This window comes from Podarcis tiliguerta, assembly GCF_965153285.1.
Source record: "Podarcis tiliguerta genome assembly, chromosome: 3".
Lineage (NCBI taxonomy): Eukaryota > Metazoa > Chordata > Lepidosauria > Squamata > Lacertidae > Podarcis > Podarcis tiliguerta.
The window spans coordinates 20,237,970-20,258,444 of record NC_139536.1 but is presented as its reverse complement, the minus strand read 5'-3'; the positions used below and the strand labels follow the sequence as shown (position 1 = coordinate 20,258,444).

Below are 20,475 nucleotides of genomic sequence, written 5' to 3'. Positions count from 1 at the left end.
TTAATTTTATGCCCTCCTTAGAATACCAACAAAAATATTTTACTAGCAGTTACTGAATATTTTACTGAAGCGATTCGGCATTCTGGCAGTATCTAAGTCCTCTTGGTCCTAAAGATTGTTTTTTTGAATTCCCAGTTCTGGTGGTTAAGAGAGAGGGATGAAGACCACAAAAGCATCCACCTGCACGCTTCTTCATTTTACAAGGCACTGATGGAGGTTGACACGAATAGTCTAGAGCAGTGGCTCCCAGTTAGCTAACTACTGAGGACCTCTATTTTTCAAAAGCCAAGCCACGGACCCCCTGCTTTTGAAATTTTGATACCTCTGCGGTAGTTACCTGTACAAAGCAAATTTTTTTAAAGAAAATGTGGGGTAGCCCCAATAAGCAAAGGATTTTAGTTGCGCCTTGGTTTTTGAACAGCTTAGTTCTCGAACTTTTTGGCTCCTGAACACTCCAAACCCAGAAGTGACTGTTCCAGTTTGCAAACTATTTTTGGAAGCCAAACGTCTGACGGGTCTTCCGCAGTTTCTGATTGGCTGCAGGAGCTTCGATCCCTGACTGTAAGTTTCATTCTTAAAAATATAAGGAGAGCCTGCTGGATCGGCCAGCCCAGTATCCAGTTCCCAGAGTGGCCAACCAAATGTTTATGGGAAACCCACAAGCAAGATCTGAGTATTCAGAAGCATTCCTACATCCAGCAATATAGTGTAATACTGGTTGATATTAACCCTTTTAAATGTCAGCAGTAGATAAGATCTCTAAGCAGTAAGTAATAGCATTCAAAGGAATTCAATTAAAGGCTAAAAAAAAAGTGGGAACGGGATTTTGCTTCATTTTCTTTAAATCAACCTTGGGGGGCATTTTTAATTATGGAAACTTGACCCAAATGGGCCACTCTCAATGTCTGTCAGGGATGCCCAGCCTTGTCAGTATTTAATGCGCACTAAATTTACCAGTCTGTCTGTTTCCTTTAATATTGCTTCTAAATTCCATCTCAACAAGGCACTCCAGACAGCACATTTCAAAGGGATTATTATTCCACTTACTGGGTGATTAAAGCCACTCTCCCCTCAGTCTTGTGCCTATAATGCCACCTTAGGCATGCGGTAATAACCCAGAAATGAATGGCTGTCATGTCTTATTCCTTAATTATATTGTCACGGAACCAGCCTTACGAGGATTCTGGAAGGAGCCATCTCAGGCAGAAATGTCCTCTCTCCTTTTCAGTCTCTCTCTGTATGTATGTGCATGTCTTTCTCCACAGTTTTTAGTTTTCAAATCGCAAAGCTAAACACAAGCATTCTTGAAGAAACAATCTGCACAGCCACAGCTTCCAAAAGGTCCCGGGCCTCAGGCTGACGTTATCTGTCTCTCAAATGGATGACATCTTGGTTTTGGCAGTGATACACTGCTCTAAATCCCAACCCATTGCTTATCACAGTCAAATCTCCACTGTACAGCCACGTCTGGCAGACGGACTGTTTTTCTGGCATAAATAAAAAGGCCATGCATTTATTCACAGTTTCCTCATTTGAAATTAATTCGGTTCTAATTCAAAAAATACCCCCCTGAAAGATGGGAGATCTACCACAGGTGGGTCCAACGGTTGCTGCTATGCCTGAGTTATGAGGCCTCACAATCCTGTACGATCCACGCAGCAAAATAACAAAGCAACAATAAGAGGTGACAAACCAACACCAAAAGCCGCGCCCACAAGGTGTCCTTGGTAATTTTGCCACCGCCCACAGATCGCAATGTTGCTCTGGCTCCCCCAGTGATGCCCCTGGAATATCCATGTAGTGAAAACACCAATCAATGTGCAGCGAGCACATTACGATCATGTGATGGAATCCAGTCCATGTCTTGTCCCATGCACAATGCTCTGTGCATATAGGAAACATGTGCAGGGGGGCTGCACCTTCTGGTTCCACCCTTCCATTTCTGCTAACTTTCTTCCCCTGCCTGAGGTCCATGCATTGAGCTGGACATTGCATACCCTCCACGGCCCATGTTCTACTCAATGCATGGACATCGAGGTTGGGATAATGTCAGGCTTCAGGGAACCTGCTCCCTCCAATGGTGGCAGCCAAGAAGCAGATAAACATGAAGAATTTCTTACCGAGTAATTTATTCAAAATTCACAGAGAGAGACGAAGGAATGCAGTCTTCCCTAGATAATGGCGTTGCTCTGAGTAAAATCCCACCCACTCCATCTCTCCTATTCTACGTCACCCCTGTGTCAGCTAATCTGAGCTTTCTGCCTCTGAGCCTTCTGTTCCACTACTCTCAATGCGCGCCTGGTCCTGGGAGGGGGGGTTAGGAATGCTTTCCAAAGAGACTGAGTCTGTCAGCTATCTCTCCCCTAGTGCTTCTTCTTCCTGCTGTTCTTCTTCCAATATTTCCCAGCTTCTCTGCAGCTGCTGAACTATGTCCTTCTGCAAACCACCGTTCTAAATCTATACTGTCCTACTGTTTTCAGGAAGGTTCAGGAGAAGGGGCGGCAGTCCCCACCATTCCTCCAGGTAAGCAGCTGCCATCCTGCTCCTCCTCCTACCACTTGGCTTGACATTTGGTTTGACTGCAGTATGGTCATGGATGCTTCAGCGCCTGCACATCTTGGGTTGCGTAAGGCACAGGAACGAACCTAATAAGAAAAAGAGAGCCCATGTAGATCAGGCCAAAGGCCCATCCTGTTCTCACAGTGGCCAAACAAATACCACAAGCAGGAGCCAGGTGCAACATCATTTCCCCCACTCGTGACTCCCTGCAACTGGTATTCAGAGGCGTGCTGCCTTGGACAGCTGAGGGAGAACTTGGCCATCACTTTAAATGGCATAGCCATTGTTATGTATTCAGTGGTCTGTGTTTGCCTGAACTTGAGTCTGGACCAAGCTTCCTCAACCTGTTTTTGGCCTACAACTCCCATGATCCCTAGCTAGCAGGACCACTGGTCAGGGATGATGGGAATTGTAGTCTCAAAACATCTGGAGGGCTGAGGTTGAGGGAGCCTGGTCTGGACTAAGGATTCTGAGCCCCTGTGTTCTGATTCGATACATGATATCCAATCACAGAACATTTCAGGACTGGGGCCTCTGCCATTGGCCCTTAAACTCTGAGTCATGATTTGCAGCTTGGAAGTTTAGACAGCCAATCACGTTGGGAGTGGGAGTGGCCCAGAAATGTATATAAGCAGCTGCTTTGCCCCTGTTGTCCACTTCTGTAAGTTCAATAAAGGTTCTTGCTGTTTGTTATCACTGTGTCTTGCCTCATGGGAACCCTTCATTTCAGCCATCTTGAACGGAGGAAAGTCAAGAGCCACAGTATGAGTCATGAGGTCCCCTTCTCTAATGAGGGCTTACCTGTGTAGAGCTCTTTGTCCACTTGACAGCAATGGAGTTGAAGTTTCCCGGTGAGTGCTTTGTGTCTGAAGCAGAGTACGGGTGGCCACCATTTTGCACAGGGGTTCCACTTGGTGGAGCATGCATAAGCCCACCCTTCGCCCTGTTCTGCCCCCATTCTTCCATTTCCAGGCCTCAGAAACCTTGCAGACCAGATCCTCAGCCACTGTAACCTACACAGTTACGCCATTTAAGTGACCCGATCATTTGTAAAACTCCAACAGCCATTTAGCCTCAACTGTGAATTTCCCAAACACGTGGGGGTTAGATTACACCCGTCTCAGGCTCAGTGAAATACTATAAGACATCTACAGTTAGTGGCTTTCTTTGCTTTAAAGAGGAAGTAGACTCTTAGTTATTCACGCAAAGACAAATGATTTTTAAATTACATCCTAAAAGGCTAACAGATCATTTGTCATTTTAAATAATGGCAAAAGGTAATTTATTGCTGTATTTGTGCTTACACAAATAGAAAAGGGTCCCTTGCATCGGAGCAGAACTTTACCAAAAATGGAATGGTAATCACAGAGATACAAGCACAATTTAGGAATAAAAATTATATTTAAGGGTACACACTGTAAACAGAAACCAGATCTTCAAAGCCTTTGAAAGAAGTATTCAAAAAAGACTTACTTGTCAAATCTTCAAAATTAACTAAGTGCAAATCTGGTTACAAAATTTTGGGCTCTGAATCAGATACAAAGTAATTTTTAGGTAAACTTAAATACATTTTAGGTGCATGAGTTACCCTTTAGAAAAAAGAGGAAGCCCAGGGAGGGAAAGTGGATTCATTCCAGTTGGTTTAATCTGAATTCAAACCTCTGCGCTTCTCACATTTCTTCTTTTCATCATGGCTCCTTGTTTCTGTAATCTCTTTTCTGCTGAGTTTCTCCATGAGAAGTTGGAATGTTTGTGAACCTTCCATGATATCAGGACAGCTTAGTGTGCGACTGGGTGCCCTTATTTCAATAAACTGAAATCAAAGCTCTGACCCCTCCACAGACACTCTGACCATTAACAGCAGCTCAGCCAATATCTAAGACTTAATGTTTGACAGGTAGCTTGTCAGCCCATGTGTATCTTAAATTTTTGTGTTTTCTTAAGCATCCTGAGTCACGATAAGAGCAGAGGAAAGCCTCTTGGTGTCCTGGTAGGTACAGAACCACGAAGGCATTGTGTCCCCAATCCCCATCTCAGATAGCCAGTCCAGAATGTCTATCAAAAAGCTGAATGTATCAAAAATTGCAAGGCAGTCAAAGAGAATCAACAGGTTCACATTCCTCCTATATGTCTTCCTGCATACATCTTCCACTGGTAGAATAAAAGCTCTTTCTGTATCCAAACCACAATGGAAATGGAACTGAAATGGATTCAGGAAATTGATGCCATCCAAAAATGTACTGGGTTGTGCATCCTGCCCAATTATTGCTGCTGGCCAATAATTGGATTAATTTTCAGGATCCAGAGAAGCTTTCTTCAGGTAGAGCTTTCTCACAACCTCTTCTTTCAAGAGACATTTATCACATCCTAGTCAAAGGCAGCCTACCACTCAGTCAACTGTTTTGAGCCAGGAGGGTCAAAGGTCAAGCAAACAGGTGGTCAGATACTCTGCTGCAAGCAGCTTGCCTTTGTCATCAGGCCTCATCAACCGACAAATCAGGACTGGGCAGTGCTTTGTTCTCTTTATTTCCAAAAGGATTTTGAGCCACAACCTTCCATGGTGTGTTTTCTCTACTATCAGCTGCTGAATTACTTTGACACACACAGATCAAGCCACCCAGTAAAAGTTGGGTTTGTAATAGCTCAGCGATGGTTTATGAACAGACAGAATATGAGCCATGAATTTGAGCATTCCTTACTCAATGCACTAAATCCCTTGTTTGTTTGTTTCCCTGTTCACGGTGGATTGTGCTAGGCTGATATGTTTAGAAATTGACTGAAGCTCTCTAGTAGACAGCCTCAATGTTGTTGTTGTTGTTTAGTCATTTAGTCGTGTCCGACTCTTCGTGACCCCATGGACCAGAGCACACCAGGCACTTCTGTCTTCCACTGCCTCCCGCAGTTTGGTCAAACTCATGCTGGTAGCTTCGCGAACACTATCCAACCATCTCGTCCTCTGTCATCCCCTTCTCCTTGTGCCCTCCATCTTTCCCAACATCAGGGTCTTTTCCAGAGAGTCTTCTCTTCTCATGAGGTGGCCAAAGTATTGGAGCCTCAGTATTGGATCCCCCTTCATGGATCACTGCCTTACCATGGCGAAGGGGCTTGAATAACTCAGAGAAGCTATGAACTATGCCGAGCAGGGCACCCAAGGTAGACAGGTCATAGTGGAGATTTAGACCAAACTTGATCCACCTGGAGGAGGAACCGGCAAGCCATTTCAGTATCCCTGCCAAGAAAACTCCATGGACAAAGACAGCCTCAATACTGCTGGCCTTTACCTGGTATGTCTCCTACCTTCGCTGCTCCTGTGCATCTCTCCACATCTGAAGCACTTCCAAATCAGTTGCAGGCCCCATGTAGCCTACAAAACAACTGGATAAAAGAAAAGCACCAGGAGTGTTTTTGTTGCATGGCCATGTTTTAGCAATGGAGTGCCTAGGACAACAGCCAGCTGTGCTTTTCAATATGTACTCTGTTTGCTAGCATCATTTATATCCTCTACAGAATGTGGAAGATGAACAAGCAATGACACTGGAACAGCACTTTTGGAATTGTCAGAGCACACCAGATGCCCTTAATCCAACCCTGATATTGCATAGGGAGCTTACTTATATCAAGTCAGATCATTGGTCTACCCAACTCAATATTGTCTACACTGACTGCCTTCACCTCTGCAGGGTTTCAGCCCTACCCAAAGATTCCTGGGATTGAATTTGGGACTTTATGAATGCAAAGCAGACGCCCTACCCACTGAACTACGACCCTTCCCTATATTGTCCCTGTATTCCAGACAGGGAAAGTGCTGAGGCAGGGAAAGAGTGGCTTATCAATAAACCACAGAGCCTAGGACTTGCCGATCAGAAGGTCGGTGGTTCGAATCCCCACAACAGGGTGAGCTCCCGTTGCTCGGTCCCTGCTCCTGCCAACCTAGCAGTTTGAAAGCGTGTCAAAGTGCAAGTAGATAAATAGGTACTGCTCCGGCGGGAAGGTAAACGGTGTTTCTGTGTGCTGCTCTGGTTCACCAGAAGCAGCTTTGTCATGCTGGCCACATGACTCGGAAGCTGTACGCCAGCTCCCTCGGCCAATAAAGCGAGATCAGCGCCGCAACCCCAGAGTCGGTCATGACTGGACCTAATGGTCAGGGGTCCCTTTACCTTTATCTCTTTTTCCAACGAGCCCAAGAGGTCATACATGAGATTACCATATATATATTCTCTTCACGACAACCCTGCAAGGTTAGTTGGGCTGAGAGTGTTTCTGGTCATTTCACCCATTCGTTTCATATTGCGAGGGAGTGTGTGTTTCACTTGGGGCTGTGTAAGGCCAGCTCTGCCTCCTTTGCAAAGGGGGAGGGCTGGCAGCTGTGAGGGGTGTGCATCTTGCCTTTGCCCTTCTATGCAGAGAAACTCTCGGCTCTGTGCAGATGTTGCTTGACACCCCTGCAACTGAAGGGTTCCTTTATAATTATAATTATGCATTTACTATTGCAAACAGCTGTGGGAGGTAGTCAGGTGAGGTGCAGCTTGGACATCTCTTATTGCTCTTCTTCCACCACTACCAAACAGCAGCACGAGACATTTGGGGGTGGGGAGAAAGATTTGCAACAGGATCAGGTTTCCTCATGTCGGCCGCTTTCCCCCTTTGTGCTGGTGTTTGTGGGGAAATGTTTACCCACACACCATTTCCTCTATCTACTATTGCACAGTTCATGCAGCTACAACAGGCAGTTGAAAACTGTTTTGTATTAAAAAAAGGTTCAAGCGCATGAATTTCTGCAAAGATTCAGGACCTGGCAATTTGACCACCCACCCTCTAAGTGTTGACCTCAGAGTTTACCCGGTTTGATCAGATGAATGAATTGTGTTTGCATTTTTAAAACAGACTAAATTATAATTGCAGGTCATCACCTTTCAGATATTGTACTGGTTGGTATTGCATAGTCCTTTGTCCGACAATGTCAGAGATGTGCTTCTGTCTAGCCCTGGCTGTTGCTGTGAGATGTTTGGATGTTTAAGTGCCGAATAGCAAATATTTAATTAATATTCACCAACCTGGGGAATATTATTTATCTATGATTAACTGTGCATTATTATCTATTTAAAATATTTATAGCCACCTTTCCATGGCAGCTTAAAACTGACGCAGCTTAAAACAACAGCAACAAAATCATTTTTATGCATACAAGGCAGCCAGCAAATAAAAATAGCAAGTTACAAAAGGAAGAACTTGAATCCACTACAGTGAAGTGGCTTCAGCTCTGCATCTAAAGACCTCGCCTGCATATCCACCAACCAGTGGATGCCTGAGGTCATGGAGTGAGAGGGTGCAATCCTATATTCCCCACGGAGAATGCATTGGTGAAGCAGCACCCAGCAGGACTGAACCCTCCTGTTCTCTGCAGTTTGGTTGCAGGGTGCTTCAGCAGACGAAGACTCAGAGTCTCCTTCCCCATCACTTTATCCTAGAAAATAACAAATTACATTATCCATTTATAAATCTCAGTACAGCATTTATTTGGATTTCTTAGAATTCTTGAGCAGGGCTGGGTACTTTCTGCTGGTACTTTATAACCAGATGCTTTGGTCCACAGCTGGCAAAAGTTGCTACAAAGATGGCACATGGATGGTGCCATCTATATAAACCGCAAGCAAATTTGTTTCCGCTCCAAAGCCAAACCAATCACAAATGAACATCCGACTGTATCCTCCTCTTTTTCTTTCCTTCCCTTGTTTTGTAGGAGACATGCACCCAGTCGTCAGTTTGCGCTAGCCTTGCAGAGAGAGGAGGTCCCATCATTAATCCCTGACCTCTCCGTTTCAGTTTCACAAAGAAAGCTGAAGTTTAGTTTAAATATAGTTTCCAAGAGTGCACCAAGTCCTGCATAATAAATCTATCAATAAGCTTCTCAGCTTCACAGCCTGAAGGGGAACCATGTCTCTTATCACCTCTTGCCATTTGTCCACACTCGGGGGGGCGGGGGGTGGGAAGGACGGACAGAGCAGGGGTGTGGAGGCTCATACGCCTGGGCAAACAAGGAAAGGGAGGGAGGGAACTTTCCTTTTCTTGAAGAAACGGGTTTAGCTCTATAAGCAGCATTTGCGTGAACTTTGTCCAGCTTGGCAGAAGACTAACAGGAATGTACACGGTCATTGTAACTGTATCGCTGAGGGCAATCACACTTCTCCCGGTTAAGGAAACAAATATAATAATAATAATAATAATAATAATAATAATAATAATAATAATAATACAGTGGTACCTCGCAAGACGAATGCCTCACAAGACGAAAAGCTTGCAAAACGAAAGAATTTTTTGTTTTTTGAGTTGCTTCGCAAGACGAATTTCCCTATGGGCTTGCTTCGCAAGACGAAAACGTCTTGCGCCTTTTTCTTAAAACCGTAAATGCATTTCCTATGGGAAACCGTGCTTCGCAAGACGAAAAATTCACAAGACGAAAAAACTCGCAGAACAAATTAATTTCGTCTTGCGAGGCACCACTGTAATAATAATAATAATAATAATAATAATAAATAATTTATTTATATCCCGCCCTCCCCAGCCGAAGCCGGGCTCAGAGCGGCTAACAACAGTAAAATAATACAGCATTCTAAAATCAATTCATTCTAAAATCAGTTCAAATCAAATTGATGGCAACCATTGGGCTAGAGTTCTGTGAAGAATTACCAAATGAGGGGGTCAGGCTGTGCTTTGGCCAAAGGCTTGCCTACCTTCCTGCTATATCCATTTTGACAGACCTTTGTACCAATCTTCCTATAAAGTGTACTTTCTGCACTGCACATACTGAATCTGTGTCTAAGATGGCAACATACCCTCAAGCTGTTCGTAGTTGGACAGGGTTGCCTTTTTTTAAAAAAAAAAAATTTATTAAACAATTTCAGCAAAACAAATTATCAATCCAAATAATCAGTTACATTATTTTCCCCCCTCCCTCCCCCTCCCTCCCTCTCCCCCTCACCCAGGACTTCCCTCAGCTCCCCTCTCTGGTTTCTTTGCACATATTGTTCTCTGCATGTTATAAAATTGTGCATATCCTTGCCTTATCTATCATGTGTTCACATAATAAATTTGTGGATGCTTATTCAAAACCTGCCAAGGAGTCCAGATCATTTTGTTGTCTTTTTAGGTAATTTGTAAAAAAGTTCCCATTCTTCCTTGAAGTCACAATTGTCCTTTATCACACAGTTTCTATGTCAGTTTGGCCAATTCCGCAGAGCTCATCGATTTTTCTCGCCACTGTTCTTTCGTTGGGATTTCCTCATTCTTCCATCCTTGTGCTAACAAGACTCTTGCCGCTATTGTAGCATACATAAATAAGTTCCTTATTTTCCTTGGCAGGTCCTACAATCCCTAACAAAAATGCTTCTGGTTGCCATATATATATACATGTATGTATGTATGTATGTATGTATGTATGTATGCATGTATAAAGGTAAGACAATGTTTTTCTGCTTCAGCCAGTGACCATAACAACAATGCATGTCCAAATAAGAAGAAAGCCCAGAAAATAAACATCCAACCCACCTCGGTATTTGGGTAGTTAGCTGCCAGCCCTCTTGCCTTTCTCCCTGATAAGTTTGCTAGGACAGGCTGAAGGCAGAAATAAACATTTTTTTAAAAAAAAAGCTGACTTGCTGCTGAAAAAGCCCAAAACACCCACCCACCCTCCGACAGCCACTTATTCTCTTTCCCAACATAAGAAGAGGCCTATTGGATAAAAATTTCTGCTTAAAACTTCCACTCGTTCTCATTATACTATATCATGGTTTTGTCACACAGCTTTGAGTTATATCCTTTTTCATATATTCCACTATTCGTTTCATTCATTTTTGTTCACAAGTATCATTCAAGTTCTGCTTGGACATGATTTTGTATAAATTTTTGGTTTGCTTTTTTCTTTTTCCTTTTTCCTTCGTCTTTTCTTTTCTTTTTTCCGTCTTTTTCACCTTTTTCTTATTCTTACGTCATGATGTTTTTTTCTTCTTTATTGAATTTTTCTATACTTACCTTTGTTGTAAATTATCATTTACATCTGTATTTTAAATCAATAAAGATTTACCATGGGGAAAAAAGAGAGAGAGAGATTCAGTCAAATATTAAAGAAGAAGAAGAAAAAAGAAGAGCCCTATTGGATCAGACCAAGGATGGAATCATTTTGTGTTCTGCAATGGATTCATTGCGTGAAGCCCTGTCTCCATTCCACTGCAGTTCCACTTCCACCACAAAGTGTGTTATTCACTGTTCACCTTAGCGAACATATGTAATTCATCTGATTATCTCACTTTATAAAATTGTGCAACTTACGTAAATCACATAAATTACCAAATTAGGCTGTCATTACGTAATTCAAGTAACTTATGCAACGCGGGTGGCGCTGTGGGTAAAACCTGATCAGCCTAGGACTTGCTGATCAGAAGGTCGGCGGTTCGAATCCCCACAACGGGGTGAGCTCCCGTTGCTCAGTCCCTGCTCCTGGCAACCTAGCAGTTTGAAAGCACATCAAAGTGCAAGTAGATAAATAGGTACTGCTCTGGTGGGAAGGTAAACAGCGTGTCCGTGTGCTGTTCTGGTTTGCCAGAAGCAGCTTAGTCATGCTGGCCACATGACCCGGAAGCTGTACGCCGGCTTCCTCAGCCAATTAAGTGAGATGAGCGCTATAACCCCAGAGTTGGCCATGACTGGACCTAATGGTCAGGGGTCCCTTTACCTTTATGCAACATTATGTTCTCATTGTGTTCTTCCACCTCACTCATTTTGATGCAAAGAAAATGCAGTGCAATGCAATTACCGTATTGGCCCAAATATAAGCCGCACCTGCAAATAACCCGCACCTTTAAAATTCGAAGGGGGAGGGGAGAGAGAGAGAAAGATAATACCCGAATATAAGCCACTCCCTTAAAATTGGGTTACAGGTTGAAAATCGTTGCAGTTGGTAGAATTGTAACTCCAAGCCAACTTAAGCCTTTGATTTTGCAAGCCCACAAAAGGTACCGTACGATCGCTAAAATCACAAATCACTATTCAGTTTCTACAATTCCACAGGCACTCAAGCTCGCAAATTGGCAATAAAACATTTTTTTTGTTCCGTTTTACCATATCGTTTTACCATATCGTTTGTTCCGTTTTACCATATCGTTTCAGCAATGATATTGTAAAAGCCTATTTTTGTAAGTTCGCAAATTTAAGCCGCGCTTTAACATTTCATGGTCGGAATTTGGAAAAAAAGTGTGGCTTATATTTGGGGCAATACAGTACATATCATTTGCAGGCTGAAAATAAGAACCACAATTAATACCAAACATATACTCTGGACTCAGAGCTGTCACAGCTGCCTCAGGTTGCAGAAGAGCCCCAGGCGTTCCTCCCTGCCCCCCCCAAACTCCACCAGTGGCGGCCAATCACAGTGCTGATTTGGGGCAAGACCACGTCCATTTAGGGTGAACTCTCATGTAAGATCCCCTTCATGGATCACTGCCTTGCCATGGCGAAGGGGCTTGAATAACTCAGAGAAGCTATGAAGTATGCTGAGCAGGGCACCCAAGATGAACAGGTCATAGTGGAGAGTTTTGACCAAACGTGATCCACCTGGAGGAGGAACCGGCAAGCCACTCCAGTATCCCTGCCAAGAAAACTCCATGGGCAAAGACAACAGGCATATAAAAGTTATGATGCTGGAAGATGAGCCCCTCAGGTTGGAAGGCGTCCAACATGCTACTGAGGAAGAGCGGAGGACAAGTACAAGTAGATTCAGAGCTGATGAAGCGGCTGGGCCAAAGCCGAAAGGACGCTCAGTTGCGGATATGCATGGAAGCGAAAGGAAAGTCCAATGCTGTAAAGAAAAATATATGTTTGGAAAGATGGAGGGCATAAGGAGAAGGGGATGACAGAGGGCGAGATGGTTGGATAGTGGGGACTTCCGGAGGCGGCGCGAAACCGTGATGGCGGACCTCTTCGAGCTCTGAAGAGGGGCACCGCAGAAAAGGGTTGTTTCGCTACGGCGCAGCGGCAACCCATCAAGAAAAACCTCGGACAGAGAGAGTCCGTGGCCGTGGGACTCGGCGGGCACCTGGAGCGACCCCAAATTCGCGGAAGGGACCCCGTAAGGGGCTCCGGAGTGAAGGAGGGGGAGCGGTGCTGTGAGTTCATCGCTCTTTCTGCGGAGGCGAAGCCGCGCGGCTGTCACGGATGAGCGCTGACCTTTCTTCCAAAAAATACTACTCTGAAACAGCAAACCCGTGAGTAAGGACTTAAGATTTGTTACAATAACTTGAAGAAATTTGGCTGAAACCGGGAGACGAGAAAGAGGAAGTCCGTCTTCCGGCACTGCTTATAAGATCAAAGCAGACTGTTTAAAGAGCGGAAAGCGCTGTGAACAGGGAAGCTTTAAGGCTTTAAAGTGGGACTTTCGTGCACACTTGAAATTCTATTCTTAAAGGAAGAAAAAATACAGTTTAAATTGGACTTGGAGCGGTCCCCCATGGGGCGAGGGAAGACTCTAACCCCAAATCTTCGGGTGGCCGGGTGAAGTTGCTTGACTGCGGAACTGTTACAAACTTCCAGATACTTTTGTAACTGAAGTGCAACTTTTGGGCTTACTTAGTTTGAGTGGATACAATTGCAGGCACCTTGTTGGAACATTGTTAAACGTTTTAAAGTGCTCTGCAGGACTTTTTTCTTAGTGTTTTGGAACTAACTTGCTTTTAAAATTGTTTTTGAAAACGGAAACTTTAATGGCGGAAAAGTTACCTTCTTCTTACTAACTTTTGGTGGCACTCCCCCTAGAGGACATTGGATAACAAAGGCCTGGGAAAAGTTTTTTTGTTTACTTTCTTTCTCCAGACTGTTTATAAATTTGGACTTGTCTTTCCCATGGGATTACAACATCTGACCTTGAACATTGACTGATGAGTGGTACAGGAAAGACAAGAGCAGCCAAAGCTAAGGAAGCTAAGGAAAAAGAAAAAGCAAAAAAGCAGGCACAGCTTTTGCAAACAACTTTAACTCAGGGACGTAGACTATCAGTGCCTGCTGTGCTTGCAACACAAAAAGTAGAAAGTGAAAAGCCTGAAAAATCTGAAGAGGAAGATATGGCATCAGGAGGAGCAGAGGCAGCACTGAAACAAGTTTTGGAACAATTGTCAACATTAAATCAAAAAATTGATAACCAATCAACAAAAATTGACCAAGCTACATCCTCGATCCAGAAATTGACAGATCAGGTTTCCCAACACACCCAAGCAATTGAAAAATTGCAAGGAGCAACGGAAGAGAACCGTAAATTGGCAGGGGAAGCCGTTGAAATTGCAACATCAGCTAAAAAAGAGGTTGAGGAAGTTAAAGCAGAAGTCAAGCCTCTGCATAAACAGATAGGGGACCAACAAACCTATCTCTCTTTGGTGGAACTGAAAAACCGGGAGACTAATCTTAGGCTTAGGGCGGTCCCAGAAATCGAACAAGAAGATTTGATTGGATTTTTGACAACAGAATTTTCAAAGTTCTGGGGCTTAAAAGAAGAAAGTGATTTTAAAATAGTATCGGCTTTTCGACTGGGAAGATTGGTAAGAAAAGATAGATCTAGAGACTGTCTAATAGCTTTGAGATCAAGAGAGGAGAGAGACAAAATATTAGGCCTACACTTCAAAAACTCAATTGAGATACAAGAGAAAAGGGTGGAAATCTACCGAGATATTCCTAAACAGTTATTGGATCTGAGAGCCACCTATTCAGAATTGGCTAAGTTGTTGAGACTTAACTCAATCCCTTATAGGTGGGAGTTCCCACAAGGACTATCATTTACTTACAAACAGAAGAAGGTTAAAATAAGATTACCAGAGGATCTACAAAAGTTCCAGCACGACCACGGAGAAGATCTCCAAAAAGAAGCAGCAGCCCTTTGGCCTATACTTAAACCAGGACCCACTCTGCCAGCAGGCGGAGGGACGCCTAAACCCTCGGAATTAGAGGAAAAAGAAGATACACCGCTCTAGGTGTAACAGAATAGTTCAGGATGTCTCTGCAGCTACTCAGTTGGAATATAAATGGCGGAAATTCCCCGGAGAAAAGAAGGAAACTGTTTCATATATTGAAGAAAGAACAATTGGATATTATTTGTTTACAAGAAACCCATGTGACCAGGCTCCACAGGAAAGTTTTGGTCAACAAAAGACTAGGCCAAGAGTTTATTTCCTCAGACAAGGTAAAGAAAAGAGGAGTGGTGATTTATGCTAAGGAGAGCCTGATACCTAAATTTTTATTCAAAGATGAATATGGAAGAATTCTGGCAATTGAAATCCAGACCCAAGGAGAAAAAATATTGATACTAGGAATTTATGCTCCAAACGACGGGAAATCAGAATTTTTCAAGAAGCTGCATGAGACGCTGCTGGACTATCTGGACTATGCTAACATCATAATGATGGGAGACATGAATGGAGTGGTGTCTACACATATGGATAAGTCTTATAACCAAAATCTAACATCAGACGGCAGACTGCCTAAAACTTTTTTTGAAATGACTGACAATCTGGATTTGATTGATATATGGAGGACAAAGAACCCCCTAGGTAAAGAAGGAACTTTCTTCTCTGAGGCCCACCTGTCCTGGTCAAGGATCGACCAAATCTGGACCTCCAGGGGGCTGGCACCCAAGACTAAAAAGGTGGAAATCTGCCCAAAAACATGCTCCGACCACAACGCTCTGAAATTAGATCTCAGACTTACTCAAACCGGTTCCTTCAGATGGAGAATGAATGACACTCTTTTAAGAGATCAAGAGATTGTGAAAAAGGCCCAAAAAACATTAAAGGACTATTTTGAGATAAATTTGAATACTACAGTAGAAAAAAGAACGATCTGGGACGCAAGTAAAGCTGTCATGAGGGGGTTTCTGATACAACAGAATACAATTAAGAAGAAGCTCTGGAATGGAAAGAAAGATAAAATACTGGAGAAAATACATCAAGGAGAGAAAAAATTGAGAACTAAACCAAAGTCAAAGGATCTGTTGAGAGAAATTAAATTCCATCAAGCAGAATATTCAAAATTGATTAATCAGGAGATTGAATGGAAAATAAAACAGATGAAGCAAAGATCCTTTGAATCAGCAAATAAATGTGGAAAGCTGCTAGCTTGGCAGCTGAAAAAAAGACAAAAGTTGAATACAGTTACAAATCTAGAGATTGAAGGAAGAACGGTGCAGAAACCAGAGGAAATTAGGAAGTGCTTCCACAGATATTTTAAAGAACTTTATGTACAGGGGCCTCAGAAAGAATCAGAGATAGATCATTTTTTAAAGACAAATGGACTATCAAAAATAACTCAAGATAAAAGATCAATCTTGAACTCTACAATAACCACCCAGGAAATTGAAAGTGCCATTCAGAACATGCAACTAGGCAAATCTCCAGGCCCGGATGGGCTTACCTCCAAATACTACAAGATTTTGAAAGACTATTTAACACAACCCTTGTTGGAGGTATGCAACCAGATCATGGATGGGAAGAGGGCACCAGAAACGTGGAAAGAAGCGTTCATCACATTGATACCTAAGATAGAATCTGAAAAGACTCAACTCAAGAACTACCGCCCCATCTCACTCCTGAATGTGGATTACAAAATATTTGCAGACATTTTGGCAAGTAGACTTAAAAAAGTTTTAATTGAAGTAATTCACAAAGACCAAGCAGGCTTTCTCCCTGGTAGACATTTATATGAGAATACCAGAAACATCATCGATATTTTGGAACTTTTACAAACTAACAGGAACACAAGGGCGGTGTTAATTTTTGTTGATGCGGAGAAAGCATTTGACAATATATCTTGGATGTTCATGAAGAAAAACTTGGAAGGGATGGGAGTGGGGCGGGGGTTTGAAAATGGGTTACGAGCAATTTATTCAGAGCAAAAGGCCAAATTAATAGTGAACAATGTGGTGACGGAGGAGTTCAAAATTGAAAAAGGGACACGACAAGGGTGCCCTCTATCCCCTCTTTTATTCATTTCAGTCCTGGAGGTGCTATTGAACATGATAAGGGAGGACCGGCTGGTACAAGGGATAGAGGTCGGAGTGAAACAATATAAACTTAAAGCTTTTGCAGATGACCTAGTTTTGACATTGCAGGAGCCAGAATCCAGTACAAAAAGAGTTCTTGAACTTATATCTGAGTTCGGTCAGGTGGCGGGGTTTAAGTTGAACAAACAAAAAACCAAGGTTTTGACCAAGAATTTGACACTTACAGAAACAGAGGGGTTTCAGAGAGAAACAGAATTAAATGTGGTAAAGAAAGTGAAATACCTAGGGATCTATTTGTCTTCCAAAAATTTGAATTTATTTAAGGACAATTATGAAAAATGCTGGTTGGAAGTAAAGAAGGATTTAGAAATTTGGTCAAGATTGAAACTTTCCTTGTTGGGAAGGATTGCAGCAATTAAAATGAATGTATTGCCGAAAATGTTATTCTTGTTTCAAACCCTACAGATCGTGGACAGAGAGGAATGTTTTGGAAAATGGCAGAAGGATATATCTAAGTTTGTCTGGCAGGGCAAAAAGCCCCGAATAAAGTATAAAATATTAACTGATTCAAAAGAAAGAGGGGGGTTTGCCCTGCCGGATTTGAGGTTGTACTATGAAGCTGCAGCCTTCTGCTGGCTGAAAGATTGGTTTTTGCTAGAAAACACCGACGTCCTAGATCTGGAAGGTTTTGATAATGCATTTGGTTGGCATGCATATCTATGGTATGACAAGGTTAAAGTTCACAAATTGTTTAAAAGCCATATTGTCAGAAAAGCGATTTTTGCAGTCTGGATGAAATATAAAGACTTATTAGAGAGTAAAACACCGAGGTGGCTATCACCGGTGGAGGCCAAAGCTCGAAAAAGACCCAATATGGAGGCCTATTGGCCGAAATATTGGGAATTAATTGAAAAAATTGGAGACGGTTGGAAGTTGCAGAGCCAGGACAAATTAAAAAACAAGGTGCGAGATTGGTTACATTATGCTCAAATTCAAGAGGTTTTTAAAATGGATAAAAAGGTTGGTTTCCAGGAGGGGAAATCGAAACTAGAGACAGAATTGTTAGAACCAAAGACCAAGATTTTATCTAGAATGTATAACTTGCTGCTTATGTGGAACACACAGGATGAGATAGTTAAATCTGCTATGATAAAATGGGCACAGGATGTTGGACATAATATTATGTTTGAAGACTGGGAAAGGTTATGGAACACCGGAATGAAATTCACGGCATCTAGTGCCTTGAAGGAAAACATTATGAAAATGATATACCGGTGGTACATGACCCCAGTCAGGCTAGCCAAGATGCATCACCTGTCTGACAACAAATGTTGGAAGTGTAAGGAAGCAGAGGGGACTTTCTTCCATCTCTGGTGGACCTGCCCAAAAGTGAAGGCCTTCTGGGAAATGATTTATAATGAATTGAAAAAGGTATTTAGGTATACCTTTCCTAAGAAACCAGAGGCCTTCCTGTTGGGCATGGTGGACCAGAAAATGTCAAAGAAAGATAGAACTTTGTTTATGTACGCTAGCACAGCAGCAAGAATACTCATTGCAAAGAGTTGGAAGACACAAGATTTGCCCACGCTGGAGGACTGGCAGACGCAGTTGATGGACTACATGGAGATAGCTGAACTGACCGGCAGAATCCGAGATTTGGATAAAGAAACAATTGAGGAGGACTGGGGAAAATTTAAAGATTATCTGAAAAAATATTATAAGCTGTATGAATCCTAAGAAAGTGCATGATTAGGAAACGTTAAGCTTCTGCGAATATGATTAAGTAAATGGTAAAATTAGTGACAAAAGAGAAAAGGAGACAATTTAAATTGAATATGTTATGTTTATTTTAAAGGTATTGAAATTGAGATATAATATATTGTATTTGGATACATAACATTCGAAAGTTACAACAAGGTATGAAATAAGGTAACAAAATGCTGACATTGTTAATGCAAAGAACGCAGAATCGGAAGGGGTGGGGAAGTCCAAGTTTTATTTTGTTTTTGTTGTTAAAAAAGAGAAAATTTGTTTCTTGTAACTACTTTATTTGTTTATAAACCTATAAAATTATGGAAAGAAACGCAATAAAAAAATTTATAAAAAAAAAAAGAGATGGTTGGATAGTGTTCTCGAAGCTACCAGCATGAGTTTGACCAAACTGTGGGAGGCAGTGGAAGACAGAAGTGCCTGGCGTGCTCTGGTCCATGGGGTCACGAAGAGTCGGACATGACTAAACGACTAAACAACAACAACAACAACAAACTCATGTAAGATCTAGTGGAGTCACCGGAACTCACTGAAACCCTCTCACACATATACATCAAAATTAATTAGGTGAAGGCTTTCCTTCTGTGTAAAACTTTCCCAGGCTTTTACAGAGTTTTCAGCATTTATAGCAATTTTTGCATACCTTGCCAGCCAGCATTTTAATATTGTTTAGTGCGGTTTGTTTGATTGATCCGAGTTTCCATGTCGGTCTGCGTTCACTGGGAGGATTCTGCTAGTTGTTGAATTCGATGAGTCATCGTGAAGTTTGCATAGTTTTGATTTGTTACATCGAGTTGTGTATTTGTTTTAAATTACAAGTTGCCTGAACCACTTTTTTATATATTACATACAGTAGATGACTCAGAAAAGCTAGGTGTGCCTGGCATTTTTTCACTTATGGTCAAGAAGGCAATTTTTATTTTTATTTTTACATAATCAGACCTACACAGAACAATTAAATGAGATCTTCTTTAGAATAGAAAAGCTGCGGCGCTGACTTCCTTTTCTGCTTGGCTGAGGTGGAAGGTAGGGATTGGCGGATTGCTGTGCCAGTTTGGAGATGGCACAGTGATTGGGCTTAGATGCTGTCATGTTATGGCAGCAGGGCTGACTCGGGATCCCAGACTCTCCCTACCCTTGGACTTCCTGTTTCATGGCTTCCCATTGGCTGCTGCAGGAAGGGGAGTGCCATGCTTGTGGAACGATGCTGTTGTGACTCCACAGGTAGCAGGCAGCCAGCAGAGGCTGGTAGGGCAGGGTGCAAAGGGGGTTGATTTGCTGTCTAAGGTGCTAGAAAACCCAAGTCCCTTGGTATACTCATTCCCCTGTTTTGCAACGCACACATTTTCTGATCCTGGTTTGCTGAGGACTAGCACTAAACATAGCTTGCCAAATTAGCTATAGATAGGGGCACTAAATCAACCCTGAGTGCTCACTGGAAGGACAGATCATAAAGCTGAGGCTCCAATACTTTGGCCACCTCATGAGAAGAGAAGAGTCTGATGCTGGGAAAGATGGAGGGCACAAGGAGAAGGGGACGAGAGAGGACAAGATGGTTGGACAGTGTTCTCGAAGCTACAAACATGAGTTTGACCAAACTGCGGGAGGCAGTGGAAGACAGGAGTGCCTGGCGTGCTCTGGTCCAGGGGGTCACGAAGAGTCGGACACGACTAAACGACTAAACAACAACAAAGGGGCACTAAGTAGGAACATGGGATGGAAAGGCCTGTGTGAAAGGAGAGGAAAGAGGAAGAGTCTCTAAACCATGGGCTAAACAATTCCATTCAGAAGATTGTCTGAACTGAGCATAATGTTCCTGGCTCTCACTGCAAAAATCCCTCCCCCGCCCCTTAATTTCAGGCCAAACCCAAATTTACCCAGCCCAAATTTTTGAATGTGGCTTGGCTTGCTCAGCATTGGAGTGTAGGCTGCCCTTTGTGCTGTGATGTTTACTCTTATATGTCTCGTGTTCACACATGTATAGCGATCACAATGTCTTTGAGTATGTCCAGACCACAAAATTCAGCTGACTACCTTTTGGGGCAGCAACCCACTAGTGATATAAATCCGTATCTTTATCTATGTCTATTTTATATATGGGTGTGAGAAAAATA

The 20,475-nt window shown here is 42.7% G+C and overlaps 1 long non-coding RNA gene across 3 annotated transcripts in view; it reads right to left on the bottom strand.

Moving 5' to 3' along the window:
- The window catches only part of LOC310674221, an 82,255-nt gene that overhangs the window by 50,754 nt on the left and 11,026 nt on the right, over positions 1-20,475 (bottom strand). Inside the window, exons 2-4 of one of the 3 annotated variants that reach the window (XR_014509443.1) lie at positions 9,291-9,423; positions 5,857-5,934; positions 2,578-2,645 (exon numbers count right to left, since the gene is read on the bottom strand). This is a non-coding gene — a long non-coding RNA (uncharacterized lncRNA). Of the gene's footprint in view, positions 1-2,577; positions 2,646-5,856; positions 5,935-7,660; positions 8,024-9,290; positions 9,424-20,475 lie in introns of those variants that run through there. The other 2 variants (XR_014509442.1, XR_014509444.1) reach the window with 2 other exon arrangements.